The sequence below is a fragment of the Triticum aestivum genome, chromosome 3D (genome assembly GCF_018294505.1).
Source record: "Triticum aestivum cultivar Chinese Spring chromosome 3D, IWGSC CS RefSeq v2.1, whole genome shotgun sequence".
Taxonomy (NCBI): Eukaryota; Viridiplantae; Streptophyta; class Magnoliopsida; order Poales; family Poaceae; genus Triticum; species Triticum aestivum.
In genome coordinates, this window is record NC_057802.1 from 2,946,882 (window position 1) to 2,971,914 (window position 25,033).

General features: G+C 46.8%; 1 long non-coding RNA gene and 1 pseudogene across 1 annotated transcript; one reads left to right on the plus strand and one right to left on the minus strand.

Annotated features, from left to right (window-relative positions):
- Positions 1–14,215: 14,215 nt before the first annotated feature.
- Positions 14,216–14,873, minus strand: LOC123073595 (uncharacterized). The gene is made up of 2 exons (XR_006435699.1): positions 14,665–14,873; positions 14,216–14,574 (listed from the first exon to the last, which is right to left on the minus strand). It is a non-coding gene; the product is annotated as an uncharacterized lncRNA (long non-coding RNA).
- Positions 14,874–16,740: 1,867 nt separating this feature from the next.
- On the plus strand, positions 16,741–22,974 carry LOC123076750 (protein PAF1 homolog; annotated as a pseudogene).
- The last annotated feature ends 2,059 nt before the right edge of the window (positions 22,975–25,033 follow it).

Below are 25,033 nucleotides of genomic sequence, written 5' to 3' on the forward strand. Positions count from 1 at the left end.
GTGAACAATCTATACAAGTATGGCTGTTGAAACTTGTGTGCTTTCATGTTGAAACTTGTGTTATATATCTCGCTGAGATGGTTTGTTATATCCTACTAAAATCTTGTTTCATATGTCCTTATATATATATCTTGATGTAGTATTGTTGATGTGCTGACGAATTCTTGCTGGAAATTAGGCTGGGATACAGTTGTTATGCTGCTCAATTGGTGGCTAAAGAGCTGTTTAAATGGAGCCAGTGAGTGTTAAAAAATAGCTAGTATGCAGCCTTGCTCAATTTATATGTTTAACACATAATTTCACATGGAATCTCCTTTGTTATTAACAGCACCCATAAATACATACAATCACATCAAGCAAGATACAGAAAAATTAGGAAGAGAATGAGTGCTGCTCAGTCCTCATGACTCACCTTTGTGAGAAGGGAACTGAGCTTGCCGTCTTTTCGGTGCCGAGGACGACCCTGCTATCGGAGGAGGTCAGTAGGGCGAATGAAGGGTGTCCGCGAGTGTGAAACGCTCCGCACACGCGTAAGCGAGCGTTCCTCCAAGTTGTGGTACCACCGATGTCCACTTTGCAAGATATGTGACTAAAATGCAACTTAGGTGCAAGTTGTGGTACCTAATGTATTAATACCTCTATAAACTAGTACGCCCCTTTAATCAGATCTTGATAAATAGTATGATAAATCAAGGGAAAAACCAGGAGCAATGTAGAGAATATCGTTGCAATATCCTGCTCCTTTTTTGGCAACACTAGAGGATTGTTGCGTTATGTTGTACGTATTACCATGGATGCTTAGTTTGTCGCAATATGTAATAGTTATTGCAATGCAACGAAGATGAGGCAAAAAGTCACCCCTATTACAACCAATACATGCTTTGTTGCAATAGAAGCCATGTTTTTTGCAACAGTATCTATGACTAGTTGCCACAAGTCAGAACTGTTGCAATATATGTCTAAATATTACCACAAAGATGTACTTTGTTGCAATACCTAGCCTTTATTGCAACAAGATGAACCATTCACGCAACGGGACGGAACTGTCGCAATAGCACTACCATATTACAATGATGATACAGCTTGTGGCAATACATGGCTTCTATTGCAACAAAATGAGTACGTGGCGCGATGAAACTAAATTGTGGTAATATGTAGATCCTATTACCACAAACTGGAATTTTGTGTTAATATAGCATTTTATTGCAACAAAGTATAGTTATAGTAATAAATTTTGTTGCAATAGACCGGAATCCTTGTAGGCGCTATGGATCAATGGCACATTTCAAAAGAGAGAGGGGGTCAGAACGTACATACGAGGTGACCCCCCCCCCCCCACCCACCCGCGTCGTCCGCTCCTGGGCGACTCGGGGGCGAATCCCACCGCCGGCGCTAGGTCACCCCGCCTCCTTCCTCCTCCCTTCGCCGTCACCAGCGGCCGCCGTGGGTATCGCCCGTGCGGTGGTTGGCGGCGGCGGGGCGTCCCTGCGTGCTCCCACGACCAGACGCGCGCCCCCTCCATCCCATCCTCACCGGCGACCACTCCTCCCCGTCGACCCATCCCGGCGCGACGTTCTCCCTCGGATCTGGCTGCTGCGGCGCCGGCCATGGAGGTCGTCGTCCTTGCCGTGCTTTGGGGGCAACCTGGGATCCAGCCCCTGCCTCACCGCCATGGTGGCCTCCCTCCCAGATCTGTGCTGGTGGTGGCAGGTGGCCCTTGCCGTGGCCGGCGGGAGGCTGGCAAGGGGATGTGGCCCCTCTGCTCGGCCTGGGTGTGCTACACCTGCTCCCGTGTTGCTGCGTCGATTGGGGATTTGGGGTTCACTCCCGGCTAGATCTGGATCTGGCGTGTTCGACCGCTGGAGGCCCCTTCCCTGGTGGTTGTCATGGAGGTGCTGGTCCGTCGTTCTATGGTGGTGTAGGGGCTGTTCGCGGTGTTGGTGGAGATGCTCGTGGTGGGTGGATGCCGGGGCGGCGGCCTCGGGTGCGTGGGCGGTGCCGGCTCTGCGGCGAGCGGCGGCCGGGAGTGCTGTACCGCAACTTTGATCGTGCTACTAGTATTATGCACTACGATGTAGTATCACATGTATAATAATATATGATATTTTCCATTACGACCGGGCTTAGTACGAGGAGTATCTACCGAACCCTACTCGGCTTTTAGGTTGTCGAGTACCAGTTGCTCGACAACCACTTCTGCCATAGCCTACCAGGTGGGCCACATAGCACCTTACTAGGCCGAATGTCCGTCACATTGTACTCGGCATCTAGGTTGTCAAGTACCAATTGCAGAGGACACTCGGCTTACCGATACAACGAGTAGTTCATTTTAGCCTTGCTGTTACAGATCATGCCACGTGACACCTGGGCCAAGTATGATACGTGGCATACAGCCAAGCTTAGCACTCGCCTTATCCTTTAGTACTTTTTTTGCTTGGTAAGAGCATCTTCAACGGACGCGCCAAAAGACGCACGTGCAGTAAATTAGGGTTTTAGCGCGCGCGGCAACTTTTCGCGCGCTCCAGCGGGGGCGGGAAATTACAGCGCGCGTGACGCGATAGCGCGCGCGGGAGAGATAGCGGCAGCTCGCGCGGTAGATTTGGCGCGCCGCTTCGCGCGCGTCTATAAAATGCAGCGCTCGCCGCGCGCTCCACCACACTGCCACACGCACTTTCCCTCGCCACCTCTTCGCTTCCACGCTTTCTCGCCGCTTCCAGCGCCCCGCCACCATCGCGCCATCATGCCGCCGCGCCGCCGGGGATCTTTGGGCTACCGCGGCGTCTGCGAGCGCCCCAACGGCTGGTACTCCGCCGAGATCCGGTCCGGTGACGTCCGGCTCGGCCTCGGCTCGGTCCGGACCGCGCACGAGGCGGCCCGCTCGTACGACGCGGCGGCGTGGCGCTTGGAGAGGCCCCCGTCGCAGATGAACTTCCGGGACGTCCACACGCGCGAGCAGGCACAGGCCCTCGCCCCTCCGCCTCGTCTGATCACGGACCAGAACCGTGCGGACCACGTTCGGCTGCAGCGCCGCCTCCTCGTCGCCGAGGAGGACGAGCGAGCCATGGCGGAGTAGCGCCGGCGCCACCCGGAGGACATCGCCAACGAGCGCGCCTACTGGGCGGAGATGACGGCAAGGCGCCGCGCGGAGCGGGCGGACCGGCGTCGGCGGAAGGCATTGGCAATATCGCAGTGCGATATCGTTGAAGCAGGTGGGAGGTCCATATTCACATCAGACGATGAACGTTGGGACGACATATGGCTCGATACCTCGGACAACACCTCCGAAGATGAGGATGATGATGAGGACTCGGAGTAGTTCTAGCTGCACCGTAATTTTATCTAGTTGCACCGTAGTTTATTTTATGCGGTTCGGTTTTATCTATCTATGCTATGAACTTGTTTTACCTATTTGTATCGTCTATGCTATGAACTATGTAAAATATATTTGTATCTTTTTTAATGTCTATGTTAAATTTATTTTTTGTCCAAAATGTAACAAATATGAACTTGCGCGCGTTGCTAGCGCGCTGCTGGAGCTGCGCGCGCTGTATTTTAGCGCGGCTGCTGAAGGTAGTGCTGTGCGCCGCGCCAAAGCTGACGATGGGCGCGCAGCAAACTACTTTTTAGCGCGCCGCGTGTTGCGCGTCTGTTGGAGATGCTCTAATTGAACTAACACTACATTTCAGCACGCAAGCGCGCACACCAACGCTGGCCTGTAAATTTTCTCCCACATCCGTCAGCGGACAGGGAAACAATCCGCGGACACGGTTGCGGGAGCCAGTCATCCAACACTACCCGCATACAATTGAAACCAGATTTGAACAAACCGGACAAAATTCATGGAAACCGGGCAGATTTCATATCAACCGGACAAAATTCATGGAAACCGACTGGATTTCATATAAACCAGACAAAATTCATGGAAACCGGACAAAATTCGTGGAAACCGACTGGATTTCATATAAACCGGATCAAATTCATTACATTTGGGACATATTTTAACTAAACCCGACTCAAAACCTAATCTAAATGATCGTCGGCGTCCGTCCTGGCGTGAGCACCATGAAATGGAGCTCTAAGTCCACATTCGCAGCCTCTAGCTCCACCTCCGCAGCCTCCACCACCACAACCATGAGCCGGGGAAGTGACGTCTTCCGCCTCCATGTCACCGCCAAGCGGCTAATCGACCGATGATGTTGAGCCCACCAAGCTTGGCTTCAAAGGGAGGGGAGGAACAGTGGTCTTCTTGGGACCTGAGCGTCGGCAACCTCTCATGCACTACTCTTCCTCGTTGCCGGCGGCGCTCACGGACATGCCGACTTCATGGTTGTGGCGGAGCTAGCGATGTCCTCCTCGTCGTCGCTACTGCCGAACAACTCATCCGCCGCCTGGTCTATCTCCTTGTAGGCGGTCTGCAAATCCACCTGATACTGAATGTATCGCCAGCGGCGCAGTGCGATAGGAGTCGACCAGCGCCTCTTGCTCGCTCACGTCCACGTTCGGCACCATGGCCATGCTCGCGGCAAGTTGCTCCTCCTAATGTTGGTGCTCGTCTAAGGTGGCGGAGGTTGTAGGCCTGGTCGGCCTGTGCCAGGCAGAGGTTGTAGGCCTGGTCGGCCCGTGCCAGCCGGAACTTGGCCTCCCGCTCCTCCAACACCATGTTCGTATAGTGGGCACGGGCCTTGCCGATGGTTATGCCGGCATGCACCGGCGAGGAGGGTGGTGTCGACTCATCCTCGGTCGTGTCCTCTATTGGGACGTCCGCAGGGGCTGCCTTCATCTACCTGCCGGCCTGCCAGCCGGCTGCAATGGCGGTGATTTCTATTTTTGCTCGAATGAGAGGCTGTCTCAATTGGTTTTGGAGCTCGAGGAGGCCATGGCAGACATGTAGATAGAAGGAAGGGAGCAGAGGATGATGGATGCGGCTATGACCGGGCCTACAATTTATACAGCAGGGGAATGGTAGGGAGAGCGGCGATGTGATTAATGGTAGGCGGCACACGGCTGAACGGGTGGCGCCGGCTCGCCGTTCCTCAGCAACCGCATGTGTGTAATGGATGCTGGCAGATGAACTGGTGTTGTTTGAATGAGGAGATACAACGCCTGCACCGGGAAGCGGCGCTGGCGGTGCTCTCGTCTGGCGCCCCGCTTCAATGCCGGCTCCAGTGAGAGGGCTCATCCGCTTTGGGTCGGCATGAATGTGGCGCTGGCGCTCTGTAGAGGCGCTGACCAGCGTCTGGCGAGAACACACGCGGGTGAGGTAGGAGGGTTTTTGATGTGCCAAGGTAGCCGGGCGTGGCAGCAGTCCGGATGCCCTCAAAGCTCCCTCCCCCCATTTTGTCTCTGGTTTGCAAGGAAAAGTGCGCCCGGACCGGCATGCGGACCGATACAGGACCGTGTTGGATGATAAAACACGTTCGGACCGCGCGGTCCAGACGGTTGCGGGCGGTTTGAGGGTCGGCGTTGGAGATGCCCTAAGAGGCACATTACTTCGGTCCATAACAAGCACATAAATGGTCCATACAAGCAACAAGTCACATATATCAACAAGTTTTAAGAACAAGCATGACTTTTCAAGTTTAAATGAAAATGGTGGAGAGGCACAAGCATGCGTTTATAAGTTCAAAAGCAAAAGCATCGATAAAGCACAATCATCGACAAATACCTGGAGTCATTGTTGCCCGGAGGTGAGTGAATTCCGGTTTTTACCCCCTCTTTTGACGACTTTGACACTAATTACCCCATTTAGCAGGATTTCATCCGTTTTTACCTCATTTAGCAAAAATGTTGCTACAATTTGCCATGTTTAAAATTTTGTGAGCTTTCCGACTGATGGGTCCAATTGTAAGGTCCAGCTAGCATGCCAAATCGGCGGTTTTTTCATTATTGTTTTTCTGCATGCCAAACCGGATCGCCATAGCTTATACCGACCAGCCAGGCTCGATCTCAAGATCGCACCGAAGCAGCTCAGGAAACATATAATAACACTCCGCCGGTCAACATATTTGCTAATACGAGAAAGGAAAGTTCTAAAATATCATTTACATAGTTCATTCTTGACTAGGTATCCAGATATGTACGTGCATCAAAGTTAGTGAAGCAGTATATTTATACCATTCTTAATCTAATCCACAGAATCATGCATACTTAAGGTCGTATATGATAATACTGAAGAAAAACATACTCCCTCCATTCTACAATGTAGTGCACATGTTTTTTTCTTAAAGTCAAAGATCATAAAGTTTGACCAAGTTTCGTTGAGAAAAATATCTACAATAAAATACAAAATAAATATAATATGAAAGTCGCTCTTGTGTTTTATGTAGTGAGATGAATTGAAAATATACATGTAGATACATTTTCTCTATAAACTTGGTTAAAGTTGATGAAACTTGACTTCCTAAAAACTTTATGCCCATTAAATTATGAATTAAAGGCATTACATAATTTCAGATTATATCAGTAACAATTTCTTCTATAACTTATTCAATAGGAACGTGCCATAGGTGGGTTTTTTCCTGATTGTTTTTTTTCCTATGTGGCATGCCCTGGACCTTACAATTGGCACCCATCGGTCAGAACACTCACGAAATTTTAAACGGGGTAAATTGTGACAACAATTTTGCTAAATAGGGTAAAACGGATGAAATCCCACTAAATAGGGTAATTAGTGTCAAAAATGTCAAAATAGGGGGTAAAAACAAGAATTGGAGGTCGAAGAGCCATGACGTGTAGTCGGCGTTACTGGCTAGCTTGCCCATGTGTAGATCCTCGCGAGTACATGATGGTAAGTAACACTAAGCTAAAATTTTCAATTTAGATGAGTAACATTTCCTTTGACTCATGACTTGGTGCGTTTTAGATGAGTAACGAGCTCAATTGTGCATGCATTGACCCGATGGAATTCAGGTTTTGCCAGTCTGTTTACATGGAAAACTACCACAAAAATCTATAGGGGCAGTTACAAAATAGAAAAGTTCAACGGTGGCCGAGCCGTTGAAACCGTGGTTGTGGTTTATGCAGAGGGAGTGAGAAGGATGGATCGTACGATGAGCTTGACTTGGCCGACTACTTGGGTCATGAGTCATCCGGCAACTTACTCCAGGGAATGAGGGACAAACATATGGCACGGAACCAAGTCGCCTCGCGAGAGCTACAGCTCTCGGATTTCCCAGAATTTCCACAAACGCCTCAAGTTCACACGCGGAGCTTGAGTATGATTCTACGAGCGAAGGATCCTCTGAACGTTCCTCCTCTGTAAATTACACCCGTCACCTTCAGGAATGCCTTGATTTCCACGATGACCGGTGACGCTGCGTAGACGTATACTCTGGTGGTGACTGTGGGGCATGCGGTCGGGACCTCCTATCAGACCTCCTAATCGGCGCTTTAAGCGCGTTTAAGTGAGCTGCTGACAGAAAGACCACGTGATTTCTCAGATAACTGCTTCGTTCATTAACTGTTTCTGTGTTCTTTCTTTCGCTGACTGTTTCCGGAGAACCGTCGATCAGTCATTGTTTCGTTCAGTCTCTCCTTACCTTCTGTTTCATTTGTTATGTTTTCTTCTACTCGAGAAGCTCAAGTGTACTCATGAGGATCATCTCGAAAATAGGGGCTAAATCCACTAACTATTATACCAGAATCATCTCGAGAAGCTCAAGTGTTTGCATCAAAGACCATCAACACAACCCAGAAGCCAGAATACAAGAAATTGCCATGGAATTAAATGTACCAGCACACATAGAAGAAGACAAAGAAAAGTAGAGTGACCAACCGAGTGGCTTACCTACACAAGAAGAAGTGGTCACTGGAGTAGACAGAGGAGGCCTAGGGGAGTAACAGAGGCAACTGCACGCAGCATTATCGAGCGTTTGACAGTAGGATCACTTTAATTATGAAGAGTATTATTTTATAATAATGGTGGGACCTCCTATCTGCCGCATTCTGCGACAGAATGTCGGGACTTTGCACAGGGCAGTCCTCCGACTGGGCCGGCCCACGCGGCAGCTACAAGCAGTGTACAAATCAGAAAAATGAGAAGGGAAAGTTAAGTTTTAAACTCATGATCCCGCTATTGTAGCCACATGCTTTTTTAATGGTTTGTAGCCACAGGTAGCTAGCCACTGCGGCTGATTAATGTTCCGGATAAATAGGCAGCGCTAATACTTTAGAACTTGCTACCTTGGCACATTGGACTTTTTTTATCATTTCTTCAATATTTTTTAGATTTTTGACAAACACACATGAGGTTTGAAAAATTATGGATAGTTCTTAAATTTTAACCAAATTTCAAAACCAGAAAAAAAATTGAAATTGTGAGCAAAATTTGGAAAACTGGAACATTTTTTAAAATTCCGACCAATTATAATAAACACGAACCAGTTTTTAAAAATTATGAACAATTTTTTAGTTCCCAAACCAAATTTAAGAACATATTTTTCAAAATTGTGAACAAATCTATCAAAATGGGAACCTTTTTAAAAAATTCCGAAGAATTTTTGAAAATAATAAAAAGGTTTCAAAAACACAATGTGAACAAATTTTCAGAACAAGGAACATTTTTTGCGTTTGTGATCACAGCTTGAAAGATGGAGCTTTTTTAAAATTTCATACAATTTTTTACTATCACGAACAACTTTTGAAAAAATATGAAGAATTTCTGAATTTGTTAAAAAATAAAAAAGGAACCTGTTTGAAATTTGTGAACAAATATTTAGAACAAGCACATTTTATAATTTTTGAACAAATTTTGAAGAAAGAGATATTTTAATAAATTACAAAAAAATGAGGAACCAAAATAATATTCAAAAACCACAAACAATTTTCGAAATTCCAAACATTAGTTTCCAAATTAGCGAACATGCTTTAAAAGTATGAACATAATTTTAAAAACAGGAACAAATTTCTGAATTCAGAACAATGTTTCAAATTCCCAAATATTTCCTGAAGAAAGTAAAATAAACTTGAAAACTGAAAAGAAAAGAAAAAAAATACCCTATAATGAGGACCAAAAAAACGTCCCAAAACTGGTGCAAACTACTCCCTCCGTAAACTAATATAGAAGTGTTTAGATCACTACTTTAGTGATCTAAACGCTCTTATATTATTTTACAGAGGAAGTAACTGGTTAAATGGATGGACCCAGTTGCTTCGCTAGTGCCCCTGCCTGTTCGATGCGGCGACAATTTGCCGCAACACGCGGCAAATAGGGATTTCCAATAGCGGTGGCTAGTGAGCACGGCGATTCAGTGACCGTACCACTTACTACGTACTATTCGGGCCCTACACGCCGATCAGTTGCACGTTGCAATCCTTCAAGCCTAAACGATAAGTACATTAAATGTCACAGACTTACTGAAACAATAAGAGCGGCGCAGCAGAAGCGTGGTAGATCCATAAGCACAGTTCCCAGGATCTAAACCTGGCTCTGGTAATTTTTTTTATTTGCCTTTTTTTATTTTTGTTGGCCCATTGTATTTTTGCGTACAGTAGGCTTCCATTTTCTGTTGGATCCATTTCTGTTTTCCATAGTTGTCAGGCCCATTTCTTCGATCTCCTACTTACCTTATCAATTTCTAACAGGGCTTCGGATTTTTTGCTACGCCCATCAGTTTTCTGTTTTTGTCTAATTTTCTCTCCCTCTATGTGATACTCCTCGGACTATAGCAGCGTACTTACAACAATCTCAGGCAAAGCTAGCATTCAGTTCAAGGGGTTACCAGTTATGTATCAAACAGTGATGATGTGAGGCATACTACGGAGATGGAACCTCTCGAGTGTGCGTGAACTAGCCATGAGGTAGAAGTTGACTATGTCCTTTATAGGTTTCGGCCTTGGTTTCAGTGTCCAACTCGAAAGAGTTGAAAGTGCTGAACCACAAGCTCGACTGGCAGAGAAGGGCATGGACCTGCTCAAGAAGCAGATGGAGAAATCTCAAGGTAAATATCGAGAAGTCTCAGCATCCTCAAATTGTATTTTAAGTATGACATGGCTGCTGTGAGCTCTAATTCATATGCCAATGTACGTGCAGCTTCTTCCCCTGAGCTCGAAAAGCTCCGGTCCGAGCTGTCAAACTGCTCGGTAGGAAGCCGACCAGTAGAAGACTGCAGCGAAGCGAGCAAGCGAGGCGCTGGCCAAAGAAAAGGAGGCTGGCGAGAAGCACGTGTCCCAGGTGGCGGAGGTCGAGGAAGACCTCAAGGGGCTTTACGCTCAGCGTGATACCCTTCAGGAAGAGAAGAGCAAGCTGGCCTCCGAGCTCGCAACGGCGAGCACGGCCTGTAAGGAGGCCACGACCCAGGCCCCGGTGGATCGCGATGTGCTTTAATAGGTGAAGCAGATCACCGCCAGTAAGTCATACCTGCTTCGCTGCGTTTTTGGCGAGAGCCGATTTGCAATCTTCCTTTGACTTCTGTTTATTTGTTGTGTACGCAGCCCGGCTAGGATGGGTCGCCAAAGGCCGAGCCGGTTTGATCAGGGTAAGGACGACGCCAAAACCTCGAAGCACCATGCTAGCAGCGAGCACCGTAAAGATCAGGCTGTGGAGTATGTCCGTTTATCGCCGCCCTTGCCGATGCCTGGCAGCACGGGGCAACGGACTGCACGACCCCGCCGCCGTCACGGTTCCGAAACCTCCGAGGGCACCGTCATCCCCATTGACTCCGATGCTCCTCTAGATGTGCCGCATGTGATCGTGAGTGACGGGGCGCAGCGACTCCTGAGCGAGGCGGTCGAGGCGATGGATGGATCTGCTCTAGTGGCGAAGCCCACGTCCCCGGTGAGGGCTGCTCACGTGGCGCCGCTTGCACCGCCGTCGGCGCGGGACGAGGTGACGAAGTCCATGCCTCCGACAACAGGTGGTCCGGCGGCGAAGCCCTTGTCTCTGGCATCATCGACCGGCGCTACGGAGGTAGGCAACAAGCGGTCATCTGATGAAGCGGATGCCGGGGTGATCTCCAAGAAGCCGCGATCGCCTCCTCTTACAGGTAGGTGTTGCTCTTGCCACATGCATGTCCTTTGGAAGACCCGCCTTTTTTTACCTCTTACATATATTTCTCGTGTATTTTTCTTTTTCTTTTTTTTTAGGTGTCGCGAGTGACGCACCAAACCTGGACGACTTTTGCTCTCCCGAAGCTAAGGAACTCCGGGCTTTGGTGTCAAAGCACCAGAAGATCATTGGAGAGGAGGGCGTCATGTTTGAGAGCTTTAAAGCTCCTCCGGCTGAGAAGATTCCTACGCCCAGCCTCATCCTCCCGGCAGCTAGCCAGAAATATATAAACGTGGAACTTGCTGATATTCAGGAGTCACTCAGGAAGTGGCCTCTTGACAAGGAAGAAGCCATAGAGATGATCACCTCAGCAATAGGCCCATGGAAGAGCCACTATGGGAGCAAGACCCCGCCCGATCTCGAGGTCCTAATTGGACGCCTCCAGGCGGTGGTCGCTCGGCTTCAAGGGCATGGTGACGCCGCTCCTGCAGACGCCCCCGCACCTGAGCGAGTGATCTCCTTGATAGGTAAACTTGATGCAGCTCTTGTGGAAATCGCTTCTGGCCGTCGCCGTCTTGAGGAGGATGGGCCACGTCTGGAGGAACGCCTCGCCGACCTGACGTCCATCCACCGCCGGCAGGTGGAGCAAGCTGAAGCTCATCGAACGATGGCCGAGGGACACCGCAAGCTTGCTGAGGATAACACGGCCCTTGCCGAGAAGCATGCGAAGCTGGCGGCGCAAGCTGAGAAGCGTGCGACTGTCTTGACCCAGATGACGACATCCTGCACCCAGAACCTTAAAGCTCACGAGCACGCGGTTCGGATCTCTTCCGAGGAGACTGATTTGTATGCGAGACGCCGTGCAGAGGCGGGCGCATTCTTGGCGGCCGGCGGCACTCCCCCGGAGATCGCGATCGTCATGTCCTACCGCCCTCTTGGCTGAGGGGCCGGTCCGTGCCATCATCTTCTGCAGTTCTGCTCCCGTGACGAAGGGCTGCACATTAGTCTTAAACAAATTTCAGCTTAGTGAAATAAAGTTTGTTTTAGGTCGTGCCGAAGAACCGATTGTTTAGTTCCAGTGGATTTGATTAAGTTTGTATTACCGATTAATCTAGCAATAAAAAGATGATGGCTCTCGTGATTTCACTTTTTTTATTTTAATGTTTATTCCGCGCGGCTTTATTTCACGCTAAAGAGGGAGCTATGTTGCATCAGCCTCCAAAGTCCAGCGCTCGCCTCAGCAGACTTGCTCGTGCGTTGTCGTCCTTTCCGGCTCGCTACGCGTTCGGACCTCTCCTGCTCATCAGGCACCCGGCTAGCTTGACCGCGGCCATTACGAACTCCGGGGCCGGCGACCAGCGTATGGGTACGCGTATTTTGCCTGTTCGCCATGTTTTACCTGTGTAACAGAAAAAACAAACCGGTGTACAGGTAGATGCACGTGTGGAGGGTTAGATGCATGGCCCATGCACGCACGTATCCATGGACTTTTGCACAGAGTAAGTCATGCGTCCGTTCGTGCCGGTTGTGAACCATCACAGTTTCTGCCCCCGGCGGTGAGCGCCGGCCACAATGACTTCAGCGGACACCGCAGCCCTTCGGGCTCACCTTGCTCCTCCGTAAACTCTGTGCTAACTCCACCACGTCATCACCTTCGTTCGCTCAGCTCCACCATTGCTTGCACGCGTAACTTGAACGACCTCTAGACTGTACCTGTGTGGAAACAAAAGGAAACAAAAAATAAAATAAAATAAAATTAGGATGCCGCGTAACTGTGATAACGACGGTGGCCTCCTGAGCTTTGCTGCTCATCGTAGTGCTCGCCGCCACCACAGCACAGCGTCGCCGCCGAGGTAGGAGGCTTCTCGTTGCGAGAACGACGTGTTGCGGATGCCATCTACACCATCGGCAGAAACGACTGTGTGATCTCCGTGTAGCGACGCAGTTGCAGGTATGTTCTTCTACACGCGCATTCTTTAGGGAGCTCGTTGCGACCGCCCGACGGACGATGCCAGCCACCGAGCCAGCCCTACTTCGTCTTCATTTGGCGGCGGAATGACATGCCTTGTCCTGAAAACAAAATAGAATTTACCGAACTTGTCGTGACCGCCTAACTGCTGCGGTGCCAGACGACTAGATCGGAGGGTTTCACATATTCATGCTGGCCGCACTGGCGCATTGCACTGCTCCCATTATCTTCATATGATGATGTAGGTGAGGCGTCGGTAGACCATCGACAACTCTGTTTCACCATGAATAGTGTTCGCCAGGTGGTATGCCGGGACGCCATCAGCCTTATGGATGATCGAGGGATGATATTGCCCCCAAGCTTCATTGTTTTTGGAGACAGGGTACCGGAGTGACATCGGCACCTCGTGAGCTCAGGTGCTTCTTTCCTACACTCATTGTTCATGTTGGTGCAGATGATTGGTTGCCGGGATGCCGTCAGCATAGCAGGTTGACGTCGGGATATCATCGACGTCCACAGGCATACGGGGTCGCCCCCAATGCCTGTGTTGTTGGTTGGTGTAGAGACTCGATGTCGTGTTGGCGTCAGCAACGCCGAGAAGTACCTATTCATTGCCTGCAAAAGATGTTGGGGAAGCGCAACAACTAGAAATACCCAACAAAACAAAGCGAACCAAGAGGAAGAAAACAAAAAGGAAGGTTTGGTTGGGTTTTAAAATGTTGGCTTTCCCGTTATACACCAGCCATAGATGTGACATCCGAGAAGGCTACCAAAGGACTTGTCATCGGGAATCGTCGAAGTACCATGACGATTACGAATAACCAGATGAAGCAGCTGCAGCTGGCGGAGCTGTTCCGTGCGTCCCAGCCGGCGATGCAAGACCTCTGCATCAACCTCTGGCCTGCCAAGCGGATGCCAACCAGCTTCTTCGGCGTGGTGAGCAGGCTTCGAGAGGCCAGCCCTCATTGTCTACTTGACATGCATGACACTAGCTACTATGATACTCCTATTACAACCAGCCTAAGTGTCCCGACTCTGTACTAAGATTAAGACACTTATTTTGGGACGGAGCAAGTACTACTATAAGATAAGATATAAGACAAGATTTGAATACATGATACATTGTGTCCACTATATTATTCCAGGCCTCATATTTATAGTACATCTGTATTTATTATGTCACATATAAGATATAACATCACACATATGTTGTAAAAACCTCTAAATATAGCAAGGCATGGAGTCATGGATTGTCTTCTTGCTGAGCGTCACATGCACCTTTATTGCGTAAGGAAATACTAAGATAATGCCCAAAACGGCAAACATATTACACACATATATAGCGTCAATGCGAGATAACAGTTGACGGCGAGCTTATTTCTTCAGCTCCTCAGCGCCAAGGCAGGTAGCGTCGGCTCATCCAATGGGTCTTTTCACTCGACAGATAACAGACGCCGTCCGCGCCCCTGCTGATCTGCGGCCGCGGCTCGGTCTTGCGCGGTTGCCACCACCGGCGTTGGCGGCTGAGGAGCGGCGGGGCCGCACCAAGGGCACCCCGCGTGGACCGGCCGGCCGCCCTGCGGCGCCGGAGGCCCGCCGTAAGAACCGTAGTACACACCACCTGCATCGCCCGAAAACCAAACGTACGTACTTAGTTTACATGTAGAAAACACGATCGAGAGAGCAATTATACCGCTGGTGTTATTGTTACTTCGGATGCCCGCGGAGCATGGCATGGGGCAGCAGATGAGCAAGGCAGCCAGGACGACGACTAGGAGCGCCGGAGAGGAAGACCAAGAGTTGGAGGAGCGGCGCGCCATGGTCGTCTCGTCTCTTCTCTCCGGTCGATGATAATCCTTGGATTAGTAGAGCAACGTACAGCTGTGTGAAGCAAGGGTTCAAAAGCAGCGCATATGGTATATGTAAGAACGGTAATGGCGCTTGTTTTATAAGTACTTACTGGAGGTGCTGCCCATTAGTCTCTATCTCTCTCTCTCTCTCTCTCTCTCTCTCTCTCTCTCATATGATATGATGAGAAGCAAAGGTCCGACGGTCAAAGTCAATCGGTCTTCAAAAGAAACTGGTCGGCACACACTACACTACACTAAACGAGTCAAGTCCCGTGGCTCAGGTCCGTTTCGAATCTCAGGGCGACGAGCATGGTCAAGGATGCCAGCGCCTTCCTACACCAAGACCGCTCTCTAAGCGATATATATAGTTTACCAATAATTCTTGACCAAGGCATCGTACGTTGGTCCAACTAGACACCAAATCTTACACCATGTTCCGGACTGGGATAGATTAGACAAGTCAAGATCATGTGTAGTAATAGTAGATAGCTGTTGTAGGCGTTTGATTCCTGGGTAACACTCTATACGAAAAAATTGTAATTAATAAAAAGTAAAAAAACTGATTTCTTTTTTGAAATAAACTTGACCTTATACTTAGTGTAAAAAAAATTCGAAACTAGAAAAACCTCCGCTGACGTCAGGGCAGTTTTTTTTATTCGGCCAAAATAGTGTGAATAGTGACTTGTAATAGCAATCAATTTTGTTTTTTCAGCCTGAATTCAACAATGGTTTTCTATTCGTGAAAATTTATATACTAGTGCAGAAAAGTCAGGTTTATTCAAATATTTTAATATTTTAATATTTTTAATTATTTTTCCCATATCAGGATATACGCCCAACAACCAAACGATATTTCCCCGTTGTAGGCCCAGTTCCCTACGGACCGCAAGGACGGCGGAGCCCCTAAAAAGGACACCAGCGTGGAAAAATAAAATAAAATTGTTGACGTGGCCTGATGGAACGACCGTCAAGGATCTCGTTGAGATGGAGCAACTCTCCAAGCATGATTTTGCCCCCGCTGTGTATATAAAGCAATCACAGAACAAAGTACACGACCAAGCGATACAAGGTGATTGGTAACCCTCATACAATACCAATCTCAGTATAGCCAAATCACGCAGGATGCACATGAGTATGCTACGGAAATAGAGTGCAACAACAACTGAGTATAACCTCACACAACGCTTTACAACACCTGCACTCCATGACAACCACCCAAGAGGGAGAACGACACTAGGCGTCGCCTCTGCCGAGTCCATAACGGACAAAAATGTTTTCACCCGGAATATTTGTAAGGATGGAATTAATCAAGACCATATTTGTGAGCATAAAACTGATCAAGACCAGCCATCCTCCAACAGAGAGAAACTTGTATTTCCAGCTACTCAATCATTTCTCTAAGCGCCCCTTTACATGTTTTCACTCTGCATTAGTCAGACCTTGATAATGAATCATAATTTTAAAATATTTAATCAGAAATTGACCTTGCGCACAACCAAACAGGTCAGCGTAATCGACTGTTACCTCACCAGCTTCTTCAAAGCAACACAAATTCACTTTTATGAAAGCTAATTTTAAGATCTGACATTTGCTCAAACGCTGAAAGTAAGAGTTATAGCTGTTGAGCCTTGTTCAGGTCATGTTCCATAAAAAATAATTGTATCATTGGCATATTGTAGAATAGGGAGACCACCGACCCATCATCCACAAAGTGTGACATTACTCTGCAATCTGATCGTTCTACTTGAAGCGGTCAATCAGAATAGCCAACATGTTTCAGTTCTTTTTGACAGGTTTTTTTTAGTGCGGCGTGGAGCTGGCGATTTGAAAAGGAAGGCGAGCACTGATCGGGATTCGATTTTCACCCGTGCGAACCACTGCAAGTGCAGCTAATTGGGCTTTCCTTCGAATTTAGACGCGGCCCAGTCCGGCCCGTTTTCTCTCCGGAGCACAACCCTTCGTCCTTGGACGCCACAAGTGCCGAGACAGCGCCGCCGCCGGGCGTCAAACCGCGTGCTCTCCCCGTCGCCGCGCCGCATCCAGCTCCGCCGGGTCAAGGATCAAAAGGGGTGCCCGCTCTGCCGCCGGCGACCCAGCGCGGCCGCCCCTGATTTCCCCAGTGCTAGACCCGCCACCCGCTGCGACAGTGGGGCTGGTGTGCTGCTGGGGTTAGGGTTTGAGGAAACCCTAGCCGCCTCCGGCGCGCGATGGCCTACCGGCCGTACCCGCCGCCTCAGGGGCCCTTCCCGCCGCAGGCCCCGCCTATCAACCCGTACGGGCAGCCGCAAGCGGGGTACGGCCACATGCCGCCGCCGCCGCCGTTCCACGCGCCGCCGCCGCCGCCGTTCCACGCGCCGCCGCCGCCGCCGTTCCACGCGCCGCCGCCGCCGCCCCCGCCCGGACCGCCCCCTCCGCACCAGCCTCAGTACTTCGGCCACGCGCCCCCGCAGCAGCAGCAGCAGCAGCGGCCGCCGCCGCCCCAGATGTATTACCAGCCCCCGCGGCCGCCATCGTACGGCGGGAACAGCAATCAAGCGCCCCCTCCACCGCCACCACCAGTGTCTGCTCCCCCTTCCGCGCCGCCACCGCCACCGCCTCCGGCCCAGCCCCAGCCGCCCCCACGGGAGGCCCCCCCGCCGCCGCCAAAGGAGCGGCAGGCCAAGGCGGCGCTGCCGAGGGTGGAGTCGGAGGAGGAGCGGCGAGCGAGGAAGAAGCGCGAGTATGAGAAGCAGAAGCTGGAGGACCGGAAGCAGCAGCAGCTGATGCGCCAGTCGCAGGCCACCATTCTACAAAAGACACAGAAGGTGCGCGCCGCCACGCAGCAGCAGCAGCCACAGCAGCAGAGCCGCCACCTCCAGCCATCAGCTGGGGCTCGGCCGGCGACGACAGCGTCTCGCCCAGCCGCCGCGGCCAACACCGAGAGGTTCGAGAATCGGCTCAAGAAGCCGACAACGTTCCTCTGCAAGCACAAGTGAGTATAGCAAATTTTAGACTTTTGGTCTCTGCAAGTGCTAGTTCGAGGATATTGGAGTCCTCTCAGTGTTTAAAAAAATGTGTGCTTGGGCAAATTATTATGCTTATCACGCACTTGGGTATTTTGGTTGGCAATCCGAGCAATTGCCAACCAAAATCTACTGCTGAATCAGGACAAGCGACAAACGACCTGTTTGGATTTTGGTGCAACTGCACTGTCATTGGTGAAGTCAGTGGCATTATGATTCATAGCCTGACCTTCCCTTTTTCTAAGCTTTTGGGAATATGTGCTTTGTTATTACACAAACTTTTGCTTACTAATGATTCTTATGTTTTCGACATATATGCTGTTTCTTTTTGTGCTTAGAGAAATGATCACGTCTGCATGATTCTGGAGTAGCATCATAGGAATCACGAGTTATGCTTCAACACTACCTATTTCTTGTTGTGAGACTAGAAGGACGAACCCTTTTGTGCAGTAGGCAGGCTTACCGGTAGGCCAAATGGTTCTGAAAGCATCACTCCGTCAATTGGCAGTTTCCTTTTGAAAAGTGTGCCTATATATGTTTCTAAATTGGGAGAAGCTTTGCAAGAGCAACTGATTTGCATGAAATGTTTATCTCCGTCTTTCGGAATTAAACTACTGTATGACCATGTTTCCTTTTTTGCCTTTCTTGTTAATGCAGGTTTAGGAATGAACTGCCAGACCCAAGTGCACAGTTGAAATGGCTGCCTCTTAATAAGGACAAGGACCGGTAGTTTTCTATTCTTATTTTGATCAGATTGCTCTGTTCTGCTGTTACTTATGTTTGGTGCAGTGAAAGCCATTTCAATGTTGCTTATATAGTTTTAGTATACCTATTACATTGCTCTTGTCAAATTTGCGAATTTTTAACTCATTTGTTATTATTTAGGCATTAAATGAATTTCTAGCTCATTATAGTATAATGACCATTCTCTTTATTGAGGCAACCTGTTTGAGCATATGGCATATAGCAGGTCTAAGCTTGTATTTATACTGCTGTCAGTCCCATAGCATGAATTTGCTTTTAGAATCAGTCCCAATTTTAGCCATTTGGTCATATTTCAAGCACAAATCCAAGAGACCCAGCATGTTATGTGCAGCAATGGAAGGGGTATTCTTCGCGTGAACAGTACCTGGCAGCACTTTCTCATGCAAGGAGAGCAACAGGCTGCTCAGGTTTAAGTTTGTTCTAGAGATATCCTTGATTGACATCCTTAGTCAAGATATGGTATCCTAGTATGATCTCCTTCTCTATGTCAGTTGAAGTTGTAGGAAGGAGATCTGTTTGTATATGTGCTGCTGCATGCTTCATGGGGATGAAGAAATAAAATATATCAAGCTCCTTGGCCTATCTGCCCCTTGCCCCTGTGGGACGCCTGCCTCTATGGTGTCGTTGCCCTGCCCGGGTCTAATACAAATATGATCATTTTGTTAGTCATATCATCTTGTGTGAGTGAATGGTCTCTCCACTGTTGTTCTTACAGACAGAGCCTGTGCCATTTCCATGACATTTGCAATACTCTGCTTTCTTATTACACTATTAGTTGGTGTTTCTCTCAGTTGTACTTCGTTCTGCATGTTGCAGTTATCTTGGGGCAGCCATACTTACTTTATGTTTTTCTGTGTATTGCCCTTTCACAGATATACCAAATACAGGATCACGTCATTGGAGAAAACTATATGCCTAAAATGATTGTCCCTGAGGATCTCGGGATACCTCTTGACCTACTTGATATGAGTGTATACAAGTAAGAATTAAGCCAGCCATATGTTTCTACCATTCTGATGATTCTTTCTAGCATCCCTAACTTGAGTGACAAACATACATTTAGCCCTCCCTCTGTTCATCGCCCCCTGGCTCCAGAAGATCAAGAGCTGCTGCGTGAAGACGAGGTTCTCACCCCTGTTAAACCAGAAGGTATAAGGAAAAAGGAGAGGCCAACCGACAAAGGCATGTCTTGGCTGGTGAAAACACAGTACATTTCTCCACTTACTACTGATGCAGCCAAAATGGTAATGCCAGCTGATTCTTCTATAAATATAGTTACATACATTGTGCTCGATTACTTCATTATATACTAAAAAGGGTAATTTGGCCATTCCAGTCGATCACTGAAAAGCAAGCAAAAGAAAGGCGAGAATCAAGGGAGGGTCGTGATAATGTCCTCGAAAATCTTAATGATAGGCACGACTTTCCTTTTACTTAGTTTATTCTTTGGTTTCTGAAGGTTAGCCTGTTTTGCAATCCTGGTGCAAGCCCAATGACATTATTTTTCTGTGCACGTGTATATCAGACAGAAGCGGATCAAAGCCATTGCAGAATCCTTCAAAGCAGCTAAATCACGCCCTGTCCACCAGACTAAACGAGGGATGGAGCCAGAGTTTGTTCTCCCTTTGGTACCCGATTTTGATAGGTATGACTTTTCAGATGACACTTTATTCTGTGTGTCTGTCATTATAATTTAGAAGACTTAATTCTTCATTCTTGACATCTGATGTGTGTTGAGCATGGTCATTTCATTGAAGTACGATTTGTTGCCAATTCACTTTCCTATCTATGTTAAGAAAAAAATGTTTACTTCCCACTAGCTATAAATTTCAGGTTAGTGTGTTCCAAAATTTATTGTTGTTGGAAAAGTGATGTTCCCTTATATATGCTATAATTTCTTCTGTTTTGCTGTTCAAGGTACCACCTTGGTTTTTGTGTTGCCTTGGAGTCATATAACCTGGTGGATGAATTTAAGTGATCTCAAATTTGCTTTTCTGCTCACCTCTGTAGGTATAATGATCCATTTGTTATGGTGAATTTTGATGGAGATCCTACAGCTGATTCGGAGCAATATACCAAGCTAGAGAGACCTGTACGTGATGAATGCGAATCCCAGGTGTGTTGCATTTCTTTTTCTTCTGTCTTGAGCTTTCTGATTTAGTTACTTCATAGTTATGTTAACACGCTCATATGGATGTATTGTAGAAACAGGTATTTTATATTGATTGCATGTTAATGTCAAATGCATATATTTCGAGACGTTGTGCTAATACGTCACTGATGTTCTGCCTCCATATACCCTCATATCTGTACCAATATAGAAAGAACCAAATGGGCAGATCCAAACCATCTCAGTCATCAAATCATGAGATCTAGCAGTTCAGATCGCTCCAATGTTGAGCACCAAACACGTTTAAGTTGTAGATATGTTTAGACTCAACACCATCTTATAGAATCGGACGCACAATTGAGATCTTTAATTACGCAAGAAATATGCCACTAATTATTAATGTGCATTGCACATACACGATTACTAGTATATCTAAGGTTTTCCGTGTTCTCATGATAGGCTCTGATGAAAAGTTTTCAAGTCAGTGGTTCAGACCCTGCAAAACAAGAGAGATTTTTGGCATACATGGCTCCAGCACCCCACGAGGTATCCATCCTTTTGTCGACTCTAGTACATCTTTATTTGAAATGTCACCTGTTATAGTTATAATTTGTTTTGGCATTATTATCATAATCTGATCACGACTATGGTTTTGTCTAGCTTCTCAAGGACTTGGATGATGAAAATGAAGACTTCCAGTACTCCTGGATTCGGGAATATCACTGGGAAGTATGTGGCATTTTGCTAATGGGTCTGTGATTATGTCTACTTTTCGTTCTGCTGGTGTAAAACTGCCTACATGCCTTTTCTTGTCTCGTGATTCAGGTAAGGGGGGATGACAAGCAAGATCCAACGACTTACCTTGTCTCATTTGATGACGATGAAGCAAAATATTTGGTAACTTGCTCTGTGCATACTTTATTTATTCTGATATATGACAGTGATTCATTGCTCATTTGGTTGACGCTTTATTGTCCATTTTGCAGTCTCTTCCTACCAAGCTAGTGTTGCAGAAGAAAAAAGCAAAAGAGGGTAGATCTGGGGATGAAATCGAGCATTTCCCAGTGCCTTCTAGAATTACTGTGAGCAGGACATCACATGGTGATGAGATGGAGCATGGAGAATCATCCAGCATGCATGTATGACTCATTTTTCCTTTGTAACTGCTGGCATGAAAGTTTACTTTCAGTGAACTGTTACTACTATATACCGCAGCATTTTCGTTCTTCAGTTTTTCGTCTCTATTTAATACTACTCCCTCCGGTCCAAAATATAAGGTGTATTGGTTTTTTTCCAAAAGTCAAAGCATTTCTATGTTTGACCAATTTTACAGAAAAATGTATCAGCATCTACGGTACCAAATAAATAGGATATGAAAATATATTTCATGATGAATTTTTATGATATGAATTTGATATTGTAACTATTGAAGTTTTTCTCAATAAACTTGGTCAAATATAGTTAGGTTTGACTTTAAAAAAAATCAATACACCTTATATTTTTGACCGGAGGAAGTATATTTGTAGGCGGTTCATCCTCTTGCCAAGTCATATATGTAGCTACTGCGTTTCTTGCAATCAGTTGACTCATTCTCGCTCTTGGGATTGTTCACCTGTTTATTATCCCCAACTCTCCCCATGTTAGATCATATACCATTACCTTTAACTAAAGGTTTCTCCTCTGCAGGGTAATTTAAAGCGACGAAGATCTTCTGTTGATGATGATCTTGATGAGCATCCGAGGCGTTCTCGTGTAGAAGATGCAGAGCAGTATAGTGAAGACGATTCTGAATGATCAGTAGATATGAAAGGACCGTCATTTTCTTGCACGTTGAATTAACCAGCACGTATGAATCTTTGAAGATCTCATATGCAGAGCAGTATAGGGTGCAGGGTTGATGAAAGAAACTGCTTGAGTGCATTCGGCAATAGTAGATTTTGAAGTGCAGAGCGGGCAAAGCAAGGCTTAGTGTAACTGGACCTTAAGACTGGTCTCAGAATTGAGGGTAGAAGGTCTCATCATCATTGTAAAAAAAAAGGCTCTGTAGTCTTTGGGAGTGATTCTCCGTTGCTGTTTTGATGATATAGGCCAATTTATTTATGTCAGGATTGTAGACAGCTGTGTATGGTAATTTTTTTTTCTGGTGGAAATGATGATCAATGTATTTGTGCTACGAGGAATGTTAAGGTGCGATTAGTGTTTCACCCAAATTGGAAGTGTTTGAATTTCATTTAAATAGGTTTGAACTAGAGGCCTGAGATTTAAAATGCCTATTGCACATGTTCATCTGTTCACTTTCCTGGCCTTCACCAAAATTTTCATATTTTTAGGCATTACCTGACTGCTTCATCTAACTAGCTGAGCGGCTGCATGCATTGAGATGAAGCGGCTTCATCCATAAGTAAACGGAGATCGAAACGTAAACATGAAGATCAGAGTGGCGCAGCGGAAGCGTGGTGGGCCCATAACCCACAGGTCCCAGGATCGAAACCTGGCTCTGATATTTTTTCGTTGGGTTTGCTTTTATAATTCGGCCCATTGTTGTTGTGTCCACATGCAGAATTTTCCAACCGGGCTTCGATTTTCTGCTGGGCCCGTTTCTTCTTCTTTTTTTTAGTTGCTCGGCCCGTTTCTTCTATTCTGGTCTATCAGGAACTGGGCTTCGTATTTTTTACTAGGCCAGTCTTCTTTGTTATATTTCCTTTTAAAAATAAACTTTTGAGAATTTCTTTCCGTTTTATATTTCCGTTCATCCAATTTCGTTGTTGCTTCATTTGTGCACGTAGTTTGGTAGCACGAACCACGCTCGCTTCCTGCAGGTGATCTAGTTTTATATGCGTGGATACCTATCCAACTATTTCTTCTTTTTTGCTCCGTTCATGGCTAGCTTTTTAGCGAAAAGGACCTGCAGCAGAAGCTAACATCAATAGATGATCGAGGCCGAATATATAGATATACTATGAAACATAAGATAACCATAGTTGTTTCTTTGAAAAGATGCTTGCATGTGGGTGGTAGAGAAAGGGCATATACCAGTTACCAAAGTTATACCAAAAAAATCATTTTGGCTAAAATGCTCTAGCTAGGATAACATTCATGTATCACAGAAATGCTCATGTTAGCACTGATTGTTCTTATGTGTGTGGGTGCCATGCTGAGTTTCAACTGTAGCTATCCATAATATGCACAAATTATCCGTAATGGATTAGATGCCATGTCTTGGTATAGCAAGGTTCTAATACGATGTTTTGCAAGAATTTCAGACCCGATTAAAGCATCGGCGTAGCCAAATTAAATACAGATGGTTTGACGCCGAAAATTATCATATCCGGACGTAAACACCCTTCCTCTCTGCCACTTTATTCCTTTGTCACTCTCTTTTATTGTTCTTGTCTTGTTTATTTTGGCCTTTATCCAATCTCTTTCATGACGCTTGATTGTGTATGCACTTAATCAATTAATTAGTGCATATGATGTTTTACTGCTGAGAACACGGCTTTGTTGGATTCTATTCGACTTTGTACATGGTTGATCGATGTGTTAACCACCGGAGACGTAAAGTGGTTGATCTACTGTAAAACATTAGATTGCTGTAGTTTTTTCTTTGAAAAGATGCTCGAGCGGGAGTGGGAGAAAGGGCAAATCCCACTTACTAAAGTTAGACAAAACAAAAAAAAGTGGCTCAAGGCTCTAACTGGGATAGCATTCATGTACCACAAAATACTCATGTTAGCCCTGATATTTCTTATGTCCATTTTTGTTTTGACTCATGTTAGCACTGATTTTTATGTCCATATTTGTTCTTATGTCCATTTTTATGTCCACAAAATGCTCATGTTAGCACTGACTATTCTTTGGTGATTCTTGAGTGTAGTTATCCATAACACGCAAGAATAACCCGTAATGATAAGATGTCATGTCTTCATATACCAAGGTTCTGATAGAATCTTTTGCAAAGATTGAGGTACGACTAAACCACAGGCGTAGCCAAATTAAATTCAGATGTTTTGGCGCCGGAAATCATCTTATCCGGACATCAAAGCATGTCCTCCATGTCACTTCATTCCCTTGTCACTCTCTTATATTCTTTGTGTCTTGTTTATTTTTGCCTTTATCAAATCTCTTTCCTGACGCTTCTTTGTGTGCGCACTTAATCAATTAATTATTGCGTAAATGTTTTACGGCTGAGATCACGGCATGCTGGATTCTGTTCGACCTTGAGACGGTTTATCGACGCGTGAACCACTTGCGACATATTATCATCCCTTTGTTATGTTCCGTCCTAACTTCTGACCGATGGATGCCGACATATTTTTTGTTGTTGTTGAGGAAATCGATCAATGCCCACTACTC